This window comes from Phyllostomus discolor, chromosome 5 (assembly GCF_004126475.2).
Source record: "Phyllostomus discolor isolate MPI-MPIP mPhyDis1 chromosome 5, mPhyDis1.pri.v3, whole genome shotgun sequence".
Classification (NCBI taxonomy): domain Eukaryota; kingdom Metazoa; phylum Chordata; class Mammalia; order Chiroptera; family Phyllostomidae; genus Phyllostomus; species Phyllostomus discolor.
Genome location: NC_040907.2, coordinates 113,457,065 through 113,474,422, shown reverse-complemented (window position 1 = coordinate 113,474,422; position 17,358 = coordinate 113,457,065). Strand labels below are relative to the sequence as shown.

General features: G+C 39.1%; 1 protein-coding gene across 8 annotated transcripts in view; it reads left to right on the top strand.

The window, feature by feature from the left end:
- The first annotated feature begins 4,903 nt into the window (after positions 1-4,903).
- The window catches only part of CCSER2 (coiled-coil serine rich protein 2), a 220,377-nt gene continuing 207,922 nt past the window's right edge, over positions 4,904-17,358 (top strand). For 3 of the 8 annotated variants that reach the window (XM_036026729.1, XM_028511324.2, XM_036026728.1), the window contains exon 1: positions 4,906-5,130. The gene's annotated coding sequence lies outside the window, so the exon portion shown is untranslated. Of the gene's footprint in view, positions 5,131-17,358 lie in introns of all 8 variants that reach the window. The other 5 variants (XM_036026726.1, XM_036026724.1, XM_036026725.1 and 2 more) reach the window with 3 other exon arrangements.

The following is a 17,358-nucleotide window of genomic DNA, read 5'->3' as shown; positions in this document are numbered from 1 at the left end:
GTATGCCACTGATGCCTTTCAAGCTGCTACTCAGGTGCTGGAGCTTAGAGGGAGTAAGTCTGATTAGTCCATGTGTGATTTTTTTTAAGGGGAACTGCTTTGGGCTCCAGAAGTTTCTTCCATCAACTTAATCCCTGCTCATTTTTGTAGCCAGAAGTGGGGACTTTTCTTCTTTGCACTGGAACCTGGGGCTGAGGGGCTGGGACTCCTTACTCCCAAGATATCCTTGGTGAATTTTTATCTACTACATATGGATGTGGGACCAGCCTCTCTGCCTCTCCTACCAGTCTGGATGGATGTGGTTTCTTTAATTAGTTGTCAGACTTCCATTCAACCTCATTTCTGATGGTTCTGAGTAATGGTTGTTCTATATTTTAGTTGTAATTTTGATGTGGTTGTGTGAGGAGATGAGCTGTGTTTACCTATGCCACCATCATGACAGGTAGAAATATTCTCAATACAAATTATTTTTCAGATTCATAATTATCTTGTGGTTTTTGTTTCCAATTCTGTGGTTTTCTCTCTCAGTTTCTAAATTATGTACTAATGAATAGAAATTTTAAATTTTGATGAAGTTAATTTAGCAATCTATTCTTTTATGATTATGCAGTAGGCAGTTAGATAGTCATGAGCAAAGTAGGAATGATAGGCCAGGTGCAGACAGTCACCAACATGGAAATCCCTAGGTGCCTAACAATCAGGCAAGAGTACAAGCCCATGTCTGACAACTCTCTTAAGTAACTAACCCCTAGAGATGACATCTAGGCCTCAATCATGCTTCAGATCCAGGGCAAGAAAAGCAGCAAAACCAGATGGAGTGATGCCATGGCTGACATTAGAACCAGCTGCATTGACTAATGACCCCCTGCCCTGGCACTGACCAATCAATGGAGACCATAACCTTGAGGAGACACACCTGCAGGCTGATGACTATTTTATTGAGATCCTCCCCTGGTACCTCTAAATAAAACTCTCAGGACAAAAGACCCAGTGTGGCTCTTTCTATGGAGCACACCTCTGCCTTCCCCCACTTTCTATCCTTCCTCTCCTTTCCCCCCTTTCCTCCAGGTGTGTTTTCCTTGCTTGTCTCTTTCCCCTAAGCTCCAAGAGCTCTTCTTTTACCTCTGTAATTTCTTTTTCCTCAGCCCATATCTTTTATAGCTTACTTCTTCTATCTCTGTGACTTTCTAAATCAACTTTCTCTTATAGTTTGAGTGTTGACTCTGATCCTTTCTTAGCCAGAACTCAAGTACCAAGGTTGTTGACTCTACCATCCTAACTCCAGTCTAACAAGGCCACCCACAGTTAGTGTTTTCTGGGTTCTAAGAAATAATTTGTTTATCCCAAATTGTGAACATAATACCCTATTTTTTTCTATAACAAGCTTTGTTATTTTAATATTCACATTTAATTTTGGGATAGATATCAAGGTTAATTTTTTATTCCATGTAGATTTTCAGTGGTTCTAGCACCATTTTTTTAAAAAAGGATGCATTTTTTAAAATAAATGGTGTTGAGATAAGTGGATCACCACATGAAAGGAGAGAATATTGCATTCATTTTAAAAAACTGAACAAAAGGAGATTTGGTCTCATGAGACCCTAAATTAAAGCTAAAATTCTGGCCTTCAGAATTTTTTTTGACTGGGCCCAGCAATGTTTAACAGTGGCTTTATTAGGTGAATGCTTGAATGTATTCAATTAGAATTTTGAGATAATGAATTTGTTATTTTCCCCCAACTTTTTTTGAGATATAATAGATGTAACATTTTATAAGTTTAAGATATACAATGTGATAACTAGATACACTTATATATGTGAAATTATTACTGTAATTATTAATGTTAGTTAAGAAACACATCCTTTATTTCACATAATTACCATTTTGTTGTTGTTATGGTGAGAACATTAAAGCTCTACTCTGATAGCTACTTTCAAGTATGTGATAACAGTATTGTTAAATATAGTTATTATGTAGTATATTCAATCTCCAGAGTGGATTCATCTTATAACTAGAAGTTTGTACCCTGTAACCAACATCTTTCTTATCCCTCAGCTCCTGAAAACTACCATCCCACACTGTGTTTCTATGAATTTGGCTGTTTTTTGATTCCACATATATACGTGAGATCATACAATTTTTGTCTTTCTCTGTCTGATATATTTCATTTAGTGCAGTGTCTTCAAGGTCCATCCTTATTAGCACAAATTTCCTTCTTTTTTATGGCTGAGGAATACTCTTTTGTATGTATATACCAAATATTCCTTATCCATTCATATGTCATAGAAACTTAAGTTCTTCCATGTGCCGGCTATTGTTAATAATGCTGTAATGAACTTGGGATGCAGATATCTCTTTGAGATAACCATTTCTTTACCTTGGATATTTAACCAGAAGTGGGACTGCTAGATCATATGGTAATTCTATATTTAATTTTTTAAGGAACCTCCATATTGTTTCCCACAGTGGCTGCACCAATTATGGGAATTGTGAGAAAAGCCTTTTCCTTGTTTTTTCTATTATGGTTATACTGTAGAGACTTTTTTTATGTAACCAAAATATGAATAGTGAAAATGTGTAAGTATGCTTGTTATCTCTTCTCTAGACTCATCTCCATACAGATGTCTATAAATCAGAAACATCATCCCCCATATACTTTGGATTCCGATAGATTATCCAACTCCTTGACTCTGTGCTCTGATACCACTAGACCTGTCAAAAAAACAAACAAACAAAAAACAACACACACAAGGAGGGCTTGTTAGTCTACAATCATTCCCACCATAGAATTTTATATCATCTGTCTCTGACTTTTTAATCTTCTGTCTTACTCTCTTAGCTCATGAAGCTAGGGTCATGCCCTGACTTTCTCAGCTCTTACCTGTCTCACCTGGCCTGTGTTGAAGGTTGTCACAGTTGTGAAATTTGTCCACAGGACAGTATCCAAAACTCTCATCCAGTTCTTCAAGGACTCCTGGGATTTAGTCATTTTCTACCTGATTTGGATGATTGCAACATAGATTGTTGAAGAGGTACGTTGGTGCAGTGGTTTTTAAGGTGTGGTTCCCTGGGGTATTGTTCTTCTGGGAATTTATTAGAAATACAAATTCTTGAGTATCACTCCAGACCTGCTGAATGAGAAACTCTGAGGGTGGTACCCAGCAATTTGTGTTTTACTAAGCCCCCCAGGAGACTCTGATGCATGCTAAAATTTATGAAGCACTGCTTGGCTTAGTATGCCTCCTCATCCTTAACCTCAGAAAAAGCGGTTTTCAGACCCTCATAGGTCAGACTTCTAGGGATTCATATTTGTATTAAATATTAAAATTTTCCCTCTATGTAGTTTGACATGGCTGATAGAATTAATGTGACATAATAATCAGGAAGATGAGGAAATTGGGACAAAGACAAATTAGTAACGAATCTGGAAACTATTACTACACAGCAATCATCCAATATACTTTGTAGAAGAGAAAGGGAAAGAGGGAAAAGTGACTTAGCACTTAAGAGCTGCCAAAGAAAACACGATCACCTCAAGTGTTCCAGAGGTCACCAGATAACAATCTGGCAGTATAGACAAGCATATAACTTTTTCTGGTGTTGGGAACTGAGAGATTCCTTTCCTAGCTCTTCATATGGAGACTTCAGTATGTAACATCTTCCTCAGAGACAAGCTGTAGGGAGCCATCTCTTGCACCATCTCTTAATTTAACTGATGGCGTAAACCCCAAACCTTATGTAAATGCATCCCTTGAGAGATATTCTTCAGGGGTGTGTTTAAGAGTTTCAGTTTGGTGTTTGCCTTTCTAATGGTATGACTTAATCCAAAGATAAATTGCAGAGTGTTTAAATCTAGTCTTTTCAACATTTTAAACATGCATCTTATCATCCAATAAATTTAATTTGTATTTCTAGATGTTGATATTAAAAATGACACTTCATTTTCCAAATATAGAAGTATATTATTAAATGAAATATGGCTCTACAAGTCAGGCTTGACCCTTGTCTCAGTCTGGTAAGTCATACTTTCTCCTTGGATTATCACTGATTTGGAGACACGGAGAAATAGATACTTTTCAAGAAATACTCCGGAAATGTTATTTATTTGTGGCCCCAAGAATTTTAGAGAACAAGGAGTCTATCTCCAGATAAGGGCAGCCTGGATCTTTAACACTCATCCAGACCCTGGAGGCCCCCAGAGTAAGGACACTCAAAGCAGGCCTAGCCATCCAGAAGATGGCTAGGGAAGAATGACCTTCTGTGGGTGATAGAATCCCCAAACCGAAGGGCCTGGTTCTTGGCAAAAGGAATCCAGATTGAGGACAACAAGGATTTGCTCCAAATCTTAGCACTTAGGGTTGCTGGTCCCTTCCCTCAGGCTCAGCAAGATCTCAATTCATATTTTGGTGTAGTGGAGAGGGTATATGGTTCAGGCAGACTCTAGAGCACTGGAAGGCAGCAAACAGGGATGAATTTGCAAACACAAAACGTTGGAGGTTTCCACATCAACAAAAGGTGGAGGGAGGCACCTGTCAGTTCCAAGGCTAAGTCTACTAATAACTTTTCTATGTCAGGAGGTGGAGTTGACACTTTTGACCTAGGTCAAACAGCACGTGTTACTCAAGGCCGGTTAGAGGTGGGGTCAGCCTCTGGCCCCCTGAGGTGGTTTAGGCGGAGCCAAGACTCGAGTCAGGTGGCTGAGAAAGAAAGTCTGGAAAGGCGGGGGGCGGGAGGACGGGTCCCGGGGCGAAGCCTTCGAAAGGCTGGGGAGAGGGTAGGGAGTGGGCCAGACGTGGGCGGAGGCTCCAGTCTTGCGGTCGAGGCGCTGAGAGTCCAGACCCTAGGGGTTGCGCCTGCGCAAGGACGTCCCGGGGCGGGGCTGCGCACGCGCTGTCCTTGGGCTCTGGAGGGTGGAGTCGCGGCGGCGCCGGCCTAGGGAGGGGGTGCGGTGGCTTTGGAGTCAGGCACTCCTTCTGGCCACTGGCGCTATGTTGGCTGCTGCGGATCGGGCCCCACGGCTGGCGGGGATGTGACAGGGGGTCCCTCCCCTTACCTGCGGTGCTTGGACCGTAGGTCGCTGGGTGAACCGCAGGTGGGCCTCGGCCGGCCGAGGAAGAACGCTGCCGCACGGTACGAGCTTGGGTCAGGGCGGGACTGGGAGAGCGTCTGCGACTGATTGGGTAGGGGGCGCGGTCAGGTCCGGGTGCTCAGGCCAAGGTGCCTGAGAGGAGGCTTTGGCGCCCTTCCGCCTCCTGCCCTCCGGGGTGACCCTCCGGAGTCCCCAGCGAGCCTCCTGTGGCGAGTCATGCGTGACCACGGGAGGCAAACGTCCTCGGCCCCCAGCCCCGCGGGCTGTGACAGGAGCGCCTGGGGCCTCGGCCTCTGGGGCTGCTGCCTTTCCCTTCGGAGAAATCAGGGCGAGGCCGAGATGCCCAGTGATTTCAGAGTCAGGATGCTGTGAAGGTTGATAGGGGGAAGTACCGGGGTGCCCCAGTGACTGCTTTTTTGGGGGGGTTGGGTGGTTATTACTGGGCCACAACAAAGACACACCCTAAACACATTCTGAGATGAAACTTTGGCAAACCACGCCGCTTCCATAGATCCAGGTGCTTCTGTCTCCTTCTTAGACATCTGCTATCTTTATAGTACATCTGTATCATGCGTATCTACTTTTTTTGTCTGAATAAAAGGAGGAATGATTTCTTCGAGGTAGTCGTTGGCGGCTAAGCTTGAGTTTGAATTTCAATAATTGCAAATTCATCTTTGTACGCTACCTAGCCAATTAGGCTTGCTGTTCTAAGACTAGGCCCTAGCATTGTGGAAATTACTGGTGCAGGGACTCTTTAGTGGTCCCAGATTGGCATATGCATATTTCACTCCCATTGGTGAAATGAATTGAGTTTATTTTTTTTAAAAGATTTTATTTATTTATTTTTAGAGAGGGAAGGGAGGGAGATAGAGAAAGAGAGAGAGAGAGAAACATCAATGTGCGGTTGCTGGGGGTTATAGCCTGCAACCCAGGCATGTACCCTGGCTGGAAATCGAACCTGCGACACTTTGGTTTGCAGCCCCGGCTCAATCCACTGAGCTACGCCAGCCAGGGCATGAATTGAGTTTTAGGCTTCTCCAAATAGCCATTTGAAGATACTTTCTTCTTTTTTTCCTGAGCATTAAAATATAACATGACCTATTAATTTTACCATTAAAAAATCTTCTCTTAGGCTAGTTTAAAGAAGTTAGTGATGATAGCTCTTCTTTATTAGTGATAAAGCTCTTCTTTAACCACAGAAATTTAAAATACCCTCTTCTTGCAAAAGATAGGCACAAAACGTGTCTTATTGGAAATTAAAATGTGATAAAGATTTAAACATTTATTGATGTTTTTCCTGAAGTCAGTCTTCTCAGATGTTATTACTGTGTGCCTCTCTTAATTTATTATATAGACCTTTTGATTTTTCTCATTTGGTTGTTTTCTTTAGTGTTCTCAACAAAATTGACTTCAAATAATCCTTAAAGAAAACACGATCTTGAACTTTTACCTGTAATTTTACTTGAGTGTTGTATTAATATGCCATAGTAAGAAACTGCTGGAAGCCATCCTGAAAGCATGAACTCTCCATTTAAATAAACACAGTTTATTCTTTCTGCATCCAGACCTGCATTTTTTTGTTTGTTGCCTCGACTCAACTCCTTTGACTGTATGATGGAAGATAGGACTTTGGTTCCACGTTTAAAAGTCCATCAGTGACTCTCCATAATCTGTATTTGATGAAAGTCCAAGTCCTTCACAATTCTGGTACTAGTGTATGTTTTTAATTTCATTTTCTACCATTTTGCCTGCCTTCTTCATACAAAGACTACATAGATGTTTCTGAAAATGACATCTTCCTTTGTGGTTTTACACTGTACTCTGTTGAGAATTCTTTACCTAGTAAACAACTTGCCTTTCAAGACCTAACCAAAATATCACCTCTGAATCTTGTCCAGACATCTTATCCCACTTGTCTTGATTGATCCAATAGTATATTGTACATTATACAGTAAGCATTTGTCAGTTAGTAGTTAATGATTTGCTTGTTTGTCTCCACCAGACTTCTGGGCTTCTTAAGGAAAGGGACTTTTGCACATACTGTTGTGTGGCACAGGTGCTCAAAAACTATTTATTGAATACATTTTTGAGGAATGCTTTCAGTCTTGACTATAATTTTAAGATCTGCAATATGTGTTAATTACTTCTCTCAATACCAGAAAAGATGAATGCACAAACAAGGTATTTTAAAATTCTAAGAATGAAGTCAAAATTACTGTTCCTAGTTAGGAGGGAAACCCCAGTTATGACAGAAGAAACCAGTGTGTTGTGTAACACAAGAACAAAAGGGTATGGCTAGTAAGGATTACTACTTCTTTGATTTTAGGACTTTGAGGCAAAGTAATTTGCTCAAGATCATGCGGGTATATAGAAAGAAGCAGGCCTGGCTGGGACACAATCCAGAAGTTTGACCATCTGTGTATTTTACTTTTGCCCCCAGTTTCCTAATTCTAAGTCTTAATAATTGCTTTATAATCTGAGTAGGGAATTTTGAGTGGGCAGTTTTAATTCTATTAAATTAATAGAATATTGAACTTGAAAGAATTAACAGATTATTTGATTCATCTTTAAAAGTTTTACCCATTAAACAACTAAAGCCCAAAAGGGCCAGTTATTTGAGGTTAGAATCACCTGTATCCCACATGTTCTGACCTCATGCTTGTGTATTTTTCATTATTCTATGGTGCTTTTGGGAGAAAATGAGAAAGTTCCCAATTTTCAGAGGCAGAGCAAATTGGTTTACACGTTCTTCCTCTTTGAATGCTTAGCCTTTTAGTGGCTAAGAAACATGATAATTCCTTTGGGGATATAGGAGAAACCTAAGCTTAATATTCCATTTGATCCAATAGTTTTTAACCTCAGTACTTGAGGCCCTGTCTCCAAATGCCCCATAGCAAATGGCTTCTGCTCACCATATGTAGATCATGCATACAGTTAGGTTTTGGTGGTAAAATGAGATTTTAAAATAACAGTGTTCCAGCTGGCCAATAGCATGGCTAAAATTACATGTATGGCTGCTTTGTATGTGAGAAGAGCCTATCTGATTACTCTATGTGATAGTTTTTTGGGGGGAAAATTGTGATTTTATACTTCTGAAAAATCAATTTAAAATGTGTACTTACTGTGGTGGGCCTAATCAATTCCAAAAGGCCTTTTATTTTACAAACAATGGTCAAAGAAACAAGAGAAAAACAAACTTAATTTTTTCTTATTTATTTCTCACCTTATGATTTTATGCTATAATCAGAGCATAAATGTAATGCTTAATAGTTGCTTTCATGGTTAATGTTTTTTTTTTTCCTAAAATTTTTGTACATTCGAATTATATTATGCGTTGAGTTTCTTATTTTTAAAAATTGGACATCTAAGTTGCCTCTGATTTTGCAAGTAATGCAGTTAATGTATAGCTGTCCTTCGTTTTAGGCTTCTTTCCTTTAGGCTAAAGTTTTAGGAGAGGGATTATATGGTCAGAGGGTATGAAGATTTTTGTCACTTTTGAAAAATATTGCCAGACTGATTTCTGAAAGGTTGTATTGATTTACACTGCCTCCTGCAGTTTGGTTGACAGTTTTATCATGCTTTTATAGGCTTTTGCTTTTTAAAAATGAGTGTAAGGATACCTGCTGTCTAACATACTGTCTACAATAGAATAGCAAATGCAGTATTTTCCTAGTTTTATTTTCTCCTTTGTTGGAATTGTTTGTCCTTTGTGCATATGTTTGCTAGGATCTTTTTACTAATTTCCATTAGTACTTAATATCAGAAATATATTAATCCCTTGAAATATGTTTCTGATTTGTTTTGTTTTTGTTGTGTTTATTGTTGTAGACTTTATAGTTTTAAAAATTATTAAAATCGTTGACTTTTAAACAAAATTTTGTGATTTCATCTTTTGATTGTGAGGTCTGTATGACTGGCTGTCCATCGTCTGATGCACACTTATTTTCTTAAGTGTCTAGAATTTGTTTTTTATATTTATGTATCTTAGGAAATTATATATGCAGTTGAGATTGAATTTAATTCGTGGATTTTATACTGTAGAGAATCACATTCTTAAATATATAAGTGAGTTTCCATTGGTAAGGTACTGTTTTCCCTCCTGAATTTGAATAGGAAACCAAACAAAACTAATGTAGTTACTTTTTAAATAAATGGGTACTTGTTTTTTTAATAAATTATAATAAAGTTAGACAAACCAAAATTTTCATGAAAGTAGTATTCTTGTTAATTGAAGTTTTGGCTGGTTCAGGATTAACCAGAAGGCCATTTATGATTTAACTCTTACCATTAATCATTCTAAAATACATGAAAGTAAGACCTTGATTATGTCCTTTCTTTGGGAAGTAAGACATTCTAGATAGATGAGAAATCCCAGGGTAATAGTTAATGTTGATTGAGTGCTCGGTACTGTGCTGGTGTTTGGCATGGGCCTTCTTATTTTTGATAACAACCCCAAGAGAGGTAGGTTCTTTTCGTGCCTCCATTTTGCAAATGGGAAAGCTTAGGAAGAGTGATGCTCCAAAAGTAACATAGCTGGTAAGCAGTGAAATTGGAACTTCATCTTCCTACTTTTAAAAGGCTGTATTTGAAAAAAAATGTATTATATAAGGTTATTTTTTTGTGGTAAGGATTTGAACTTTGTTAGGCATTGGAATGATAACAGATGTTTCAAAGCAAGGGGATGATAAGGTATGTTATGTCTTTTAGGGAGATGGCTGGTACAACGGTGTGGAAATATATTAAATTGTGTTACTGATAGAAAGTGGTTGCAATAAATCATATGAGAAATGAAGTCTGAACTGCAAGGTAGTTTTGGAGATCAGGGGATGTGATGGAAAGATGTGGTACTTAGTAAATGACTTTCAAGAGAATGAGAAGTTGGAGTGTTGATTTGGAGAATATCAAATAGGGTAATGACAGATGAATATGTGCTCACAGCCCTTTGTTGTATTTCTTTCATAGCATTGACTATGGTGTACTGAACCCAATCTAGTGACACATCTACCTTCCACAGTGGATTATGTGCTTGTTAAGAATGGGACTGAGTAGAAGGCAAGAGCTAATATACAATGAGGGCAAGAGACTGAACTGCCTGTGGGAAATACTAGATCACCAGAATGAGAGAGTGGATGGAGGAAGAGGAGCTGTAGAAAGTGAAGGCTGTCAGGGAGGCGGTAGGGGAGAGCCATCAGTATCAGACCCGGGGAGTAGTGCTAAGGAGCAGGAAGTGTTAGCAAGGAAGTAAATGCAGAATGTCACCTCTGGCTGCAAATTCTGGTTGGTGTGCCCTAGATATGTTGGTGGCCAATGGTTGTATACAGCCAAATTGTCTTTTCCTTTGTTACACACTCAGCATCACCCCCTCCATACACATACCCCATACCTTTTTCCCGTTCTCAGTGTATACTGTTGTTTCCTGCTTCTTTTAGCTTCTTACATCTGCTTGGACAGGTGCCGATTTTGTGCTGCGATTTGACTCAGCGTAATGAGAGCACCCAGTCAGAACCCTCCTTTCTTTTTAACTGAATTGATCAAACAGAGTATGTTAGGTGTAATCTCTGAGTTTTCAGCTCTTCTCTGCTGAGTTGATTCCTGTTGAATGCCCTCAGTGTTATTTCTGTGACTTCAAAACTTTTAATTGGTTATTTTGAGATTTGGAGCCATTGGGAAGGCAGGGGATTTTTAAAGGCTGGGTTCGAGAGGATTGAGTATTTTTTTTACCAGTTTTTACCAGTTTACTTTTGCATGTTGATGAGTAGATTGGTTTAAATATAGTTGGATCATCTTTGAGGATTGTTGATTTTAATAATGCCGCAGGACCATTATTCCAAATAATGAAGAATTTCTGTTCTCTTTGAAGATTTTCTGTTCTCTATAGAGAATTTCTGTTCTCTATAGACTCTTTGGACAGGTCTATAGTTACCTAAGGTATGGGGGCCTGTTTTAAATTTCTTTGGTCAATTCCTAACTTAATTCATATGTCTGCTTTTCAAAGACATGTTCCTTAGAAAAATAATTTGTGCTTGATTTCTTCTGCTACCATTTACCCAAGAGCATCCTTACCCTTCACTCTGCCTTCTCCTGCCCAATTTTCATCTGCTCACTTTCTGTACCTGCTTAGTACAATGGGAAGAAAAAAGAAAAACAAAACAAAACATGGGTAATTACTCCTCTCATCCCTTTCCATGATTCACCACCCTCCTCTTCCAGGCCAATTTGGCCTGGCCTCCTGACCCATGGCTTCAGTTCCGTATGTGAGAATGAAATGCTGGCTTTCTCAGAGTTTGGTCCTTCTGTGATCACTGTTTTGGTGTCTGATATTGAAAAGTCCAGAAGACATGTCTTAGTAGGTGCTTTCTATTCCTTGTCAATCTACCTGTCTTTAAAATGCAAAAAATAATCCAGGTCCTGTTTTTTTAAAAACTCATTCTCCCTTTCCCTCTCTACCCTCACCTTCTCTCTGTCCCCCTTTCAGTCCCTTTCCCTCTCCCTCCCACATTCCTACTCCCATACCGAGATATCACAGTCTTTGATGCCTGAGCCCTTAGTGAATACACTAGGGACAGTGAAGATAGGCAGACACCAAAGGTACTTTGAATTGTTGTTGTCATCTTATTAATGATATTTGATTGCAGCCTGAGTGCTTTGGAGAAATTTGAGAGCATACTGTGACCATTATGTCTTGGCAGCCAGTGTTAGGGTTGGGAGTTAAAATTTTCTCTGAAGACATAGCTTAGAAAAGCAGGCAGTATTCATAATGGCAATTGAAGTGTGTAGAATGGGTCTGGTGATATTTTGATCTGAGTTGGTAGGCCAGCTTACAGGAAATATTTAGATGGTATTTCTTTTTTTAAATATATTTTTTAATTTTGTAAAGGTTTTATTTTCTTTATTTTTAGAGAGAGGGGAAGGGAGGGAGAAAGAGGGAGAGAAATATCACTGTGTGGTTGTCTCTCATGTGACCCTCACTGGGAACCTGCCCTGCAACCCAGGTGTGTGCCCTGACTGGAAATTGAACCGGCGACCCTTTGGTTCACAGCCTGCACTCAGTTCACTGAACTACACCAGCCAGGGCTGGATGGTATTTCTTTACAGGAAATGTAGAGTCAGGGATGGCCATTTTTCCCCTTATTCTTATTTTTATTTTTAATTTTTTCAAGTTTATTTTCTTCATTTTATGATAGTCTGGACTTGTCAACCTTTATTTATTATTGGCTTCAGCTAGAGTTGAAAACTTTGCCAATGTTGTGGCCACTCTTGCAATCAACTTGTTTCCAAGACATGTTATACACTGTAAATGCCCTCAACACAGACTTTGAGACCAGATACTGAGTGAAGTTTCCTCATTCATGTCATCTGCCCATTCAAGAAATACCTCCTGAGTGCTTGCTAGTAATAGTGCAGTGAGGAAAACACATTTTCTGCCCTGTGACACTCACATTCTAATGCCAACATATAAGAAATAAACAAGTGTATATGTAATATGTCTGCGATTATAGGGCTGTGGAGAAAAACAAAGCAGAATAAGGTGGAAATAGCATGTGTTGGGGAACTAGTGTTTTATATAAGGCAGTTAGAGAAAGATGTACTGATGAATGGTATTACAACAGATATGTAGAAGAAGTGATATTGTGATCTAATCTGAGCAAACCTTAGAGGAGAGAACATGTGAGGAAGATGGAACAAGAATGCAAATGTCTTGTGGTTGAAGCATGCTTGTCCCATTTGAGGAGTAGCAAGTAGCTTAGGGGAGGCATTGAGGGAAATGATTGGTGGTGGATGAGGTGGTGGCAAGGGAGCATGAGGGGATGGGAGAGGGGTGCATGATAAATCATATATGGCCTTTTTGGCCAGTGGGACTTTGACTTTTATTCTGAAGATGGGAAGCCATGGAAGGGTTTTGACTTCTTTTAAATAGACCTCTCAACTGCTCTTTAGAGAATGTTAGAGGCAGGGCATAAGGAGATCCTTCAGCAGGCTCCAGCAGTAATCTTATATGGGAAACAATGGTGATTTTAGGCAAGGATTGGGAGAAGTGCTCACCTTCCATATACACTTTGATGTCAGAGCCCACAGATTTTGATGGTAGGTTGGATATGGGCTATGGATTTTGGCCTGAACAACGGGAAGAATGGAGTTGCCATTTACTGAGATGTGGAAGCTGCAGGATAAGCAGGGTTTTAGGTGGAAGTAATGAGTTCAGTTTTGAACATATTAAATTAGCAGTCCAAGTAGAGATACTGTCTGGACACCTTGGTATACATGAGTCTGCAGTTCAGGGCAGAGGACTGGGCTGGAGATAATAAATTTTTAGTCATTGGCATAGAGATGTGAGAATTGATTAAGATAATCTAGTGCAGGGGTGTCAAATTTATTTTCAGGGCTGGGGGAGCGGGGCCACATCAGCCTTGAGATTGCCTTCAAAGGGCCAAATGTAATTTCAACTCCTTAACAGTTAAGGAGTAGTTACATTTATACAGTGCTAAAATTATTTTGGCCCTTTGAAGGTAACCTCAAGGCTGAGGTGGCCCCTGGTGAAAACGAGTTTGACACCCCTGACCTAGGAAGTGAATGTGGCTGGAGAAATCCTAAGACTTTGCCTTGGGATCCTGGAATGTTTACAGAGAGAGAAAGAGGGATAGAGGGACAGAGAGAGGGGCAAGTTAGGGCAGGAGCTAGCGAAGGAGGCTAACATACATCCCAGTGAGGAACAAGGAGAATTAAGAGTGAATGGTACCACTGAAGTCAAGTGAAACATTTTAGAAGGAAGGAGTGAGTGATCAGCTGAGTCAGATGCTGTGAGGTCATGGACTAAGATGTGGCTGTTAGATTTAACAATATGAAAATCACTGGTAACCTTAATAGGTTGTTTGTGGTGGAGTGGTGGAGATGAAACTTGATTGGGATGGGTTTAAGAGAGAACTTTAGGAGAGGAATTGGAGGCAGCCAATCCTTTCAAGGAGTTTGCTGTAAATTGAAGCTGAGATCAGTAGGGTGATAGCTGGAGGGGAAGTAGAGTCAACGATTTTTTTTTTTTTTAGATGGGTGCCTTTCTAGTATATTTGTATCACTAGAGTATTTACAGATGATGGAATAATCCAAGAGAGAAAAAAGTTATGGGAACTATATCTTTGAAAAATAAATGAAATTAATTGTATCCTAATCTGTGTACCCAAGGTCTATCATTATCATACATATATTCTTATATATTAACCTATGTTTTTCAAATCCAGAGAGTGGCTGCCTGGGAGAGATGTTAAAGAACATTCCCTCCCCCCAATTTGATGAATTTTTATCTGTTCAAAACTGTAGTTTTTATATGTGGGTAATTTTTTGATTTTAGGAATTACTAGTAAATGGGTTAACTGGTCTTTTTTCCTCCTAACCTATTTTTGTCTGGTAACTTTTACCTGTTTATCATTCTCAGCAGTTTTGCACAGTGCTTTCCCAGTGGTAAGTTCTAAATTTTGATTTGGTAATCTCTGTCTATTGTGGTAATTTTACTATCATTACCTTTTTAAGAAATAAAAATATATTAAAAATTTTAAAAAATAAAGTATAAATGAACCATTTTTAAGGGGAAAATTTGATAGCCACTCTTTTTCCTTTTTGTAATGTACCTGACCATACTTGTACTGTAATTGCTCCTGATTATTGAATTGCTATCTGAGATGAGTTCAGAAAATTAAGTTGAAAGCCCATATTACAGTTAGAGCACTTTATGTGCCTCTTTCTGTGGTTCACTTATGTTTGAATAAGTAGTTGTCAATATTTAGTGCTGGAGCATCATTGCAGTAGCTTCTTCTTTTTTTTTTTTTTTAAATCCTCACCTGAGGATATGTTTTTTGATAAAGAGAGAGAGAAAGAAACCGATTGGTTGCCTCTAGTAGGCATCAAATCTGCAATGAAGGTATGTGCTTTGACTGGGGATTGAACCTGCAACCTTTTGGTATATGGAGTGACACTCTAAACAACCAAGCCATCTTGCCAGGGCTCATTGCGGTAGGTTCTCAATTACCTTTGCAGTAGGTTCTTAATTTTTTTGCTCGTCTTCCTTCAGATTTTCTTCCCTTAGCCACTGACCCATGCTACTGACTTTGGATTTCTAAAACACAGATCTGATCAGGTTCTGTTGTTGCTTAAAAATCTGCTGTGGCTTCCTGTTTATAGAAGTTAGTTTGCCCTCTTTTTTGCATCTTGCCTACCTCCCTGTACTTGCTTTCTGCTTTAGGGGATCTGGAGTGTTCCCAGGGGGTTCTAATGCACATCTGAGGTTTCTTACCACAGGGCTTATGGGATAGTGGTCAAATTCTTTTACTAGTATACAGAAAGTCCTCTGTGAGCTGTGGCCCTCATCTTCTGTCATGGTTCCATGAAGATGAGAAACTCTTTGACATCTCTGTGTTTTTGCACATACTGTTCCTTTTTATCCAGAATACCATTCAACTTCTTAGCTATCTTGTTAAATCACTTCTTTTTAAAAGCTCAATATAAGTGTTTCCTTTTCTAGGAAAGCTTGTAGGCATATTTTTTTATCAATGACTCTTCTGCCTGTTCTCCATTATACTCTCTGTTCTCTGTTACTTGTGTTCCTATAATATTTTGTGTTTATTTCATTGTAGTAATTGCTATATTTTACTCTGTTTGCTTTTGTATCTAGCCCCCCTTGTCCCAATGCAAACTTATAATCAGTCAGATTTTCTTCGAATGAATGATGGAGTAAAGCAAATTATTATTCAACATTGACCTAGTTTTGATTTACCCATTTGGTTGGGTTTTTTCATCAATTTAATTTGTAAAAAATATACAAATGAGCAATTCATATAGCATGTTTAAGACAGAGTCAGATCTCAAAGTGTCTTAAGAAATTAACAGTTTGTTAAGTATTTGCTCTTATAAGCAAATAATAAGATTTGTTGATTTTATTGTACATGTATATTGCAAATCCATTTTTGTCTAAATGTCTGAATATTTTCCTCTGGTGTAATTTTTTTCTCTTTGACATTTCTATTTAGATGGTGATCTTAGACACCCTCCACTCTAAACATATCTTAAATTAGTTCCTTAAATTTGATCTTGACTTCTTCATTAGTGTTTTCTCTATCACTATGTTATTATTTAAAATACTTAGGTTTCTCTGCAATATCTTTAAGTCTCACTTGTACATCTTATCATTACTGAATTCTGTTGTAATTCAACAAATGGTGTTCCTGATCTGTTAGTACTAATGATGAGAGGCTGATAAAGAGAGGGTCCCAGTCAACAAATGATTATGATACAATGTAGTGAGTATAATAATATAGTGGTAGGGGAAAATCTGGGGCACCCTAGGGGTAGAGATTGTCTCTTTCATGCACCCCCTAATTCTTACTTGGTTCCTGCCAGCCTCCTTTAGGTAGGTCCTCATTACTATGTTCAGGTAATTTTAGGACTGTTAAATAGCTTGCCCTGCTGCAACTCTTTGTTATTCTAGTTCTTCATGGATGCTGGTCACCAGAGTAGTTGTCTGGGGGGAAAAAAAAGCTACCTATCTTTCTTTTTCCTTCCCACAGAATAAAGTCCAAAAATGAGTAAAATCTGGAATGCAAAGCCTTTGGCCTAGACTTTCTTTTTTGTCTTCAGCTACGTGAACCTTCCATTCCAGCAAAACTCTTCTACATACTGTTGTAAACACACTATACCTTTTTGCCTTGTTTGTTTGAGCCATACCCCTTCCCAACAGTATTTTTACTCTTGTTTCCTCTGCTTACTGAAATTGTATCTCTCCTTGGACACAGTTCCTAATCGTTACATCTGTTGTGAAGTTACATGGTCATGCCCATGTTTTTAATACCTTCTTTTCCTTTGTGTTTATGACATCACTCTCTCCTATTTCTTTTTTCTTTTTTTACCTATTCATTTTTTAAAAAGATTTTATTTATTTATTTATTTTTAGAGAGGGAAGGGAGGGAGATAGAGAGAGAGAAATATTAATGTGTTGTTGCTGGGGGTCATGGCCTGCAACCCAGGCATGTACCCTGACTGGGAATTGAACCTGCGACACTTCGGTTCGCAGCCCGCGCTCAATCCACTGAGCTACACCAGCCAGGGCTCTTTTTACCTATTCATTTTGAGCTGTCTTTACAAACTCCTATTCCTTAATGTTCATGTTTCCTGAGGTTTCAAGCTGACCTCTTTTTTCCCCTTCATTCTGCCATGTGTTCTTATCTCCTTTCTGTGTTCATTTCCTTAGCCCATTTTTCTGCTAAGCACTTCTAGTCCTTAGGTTT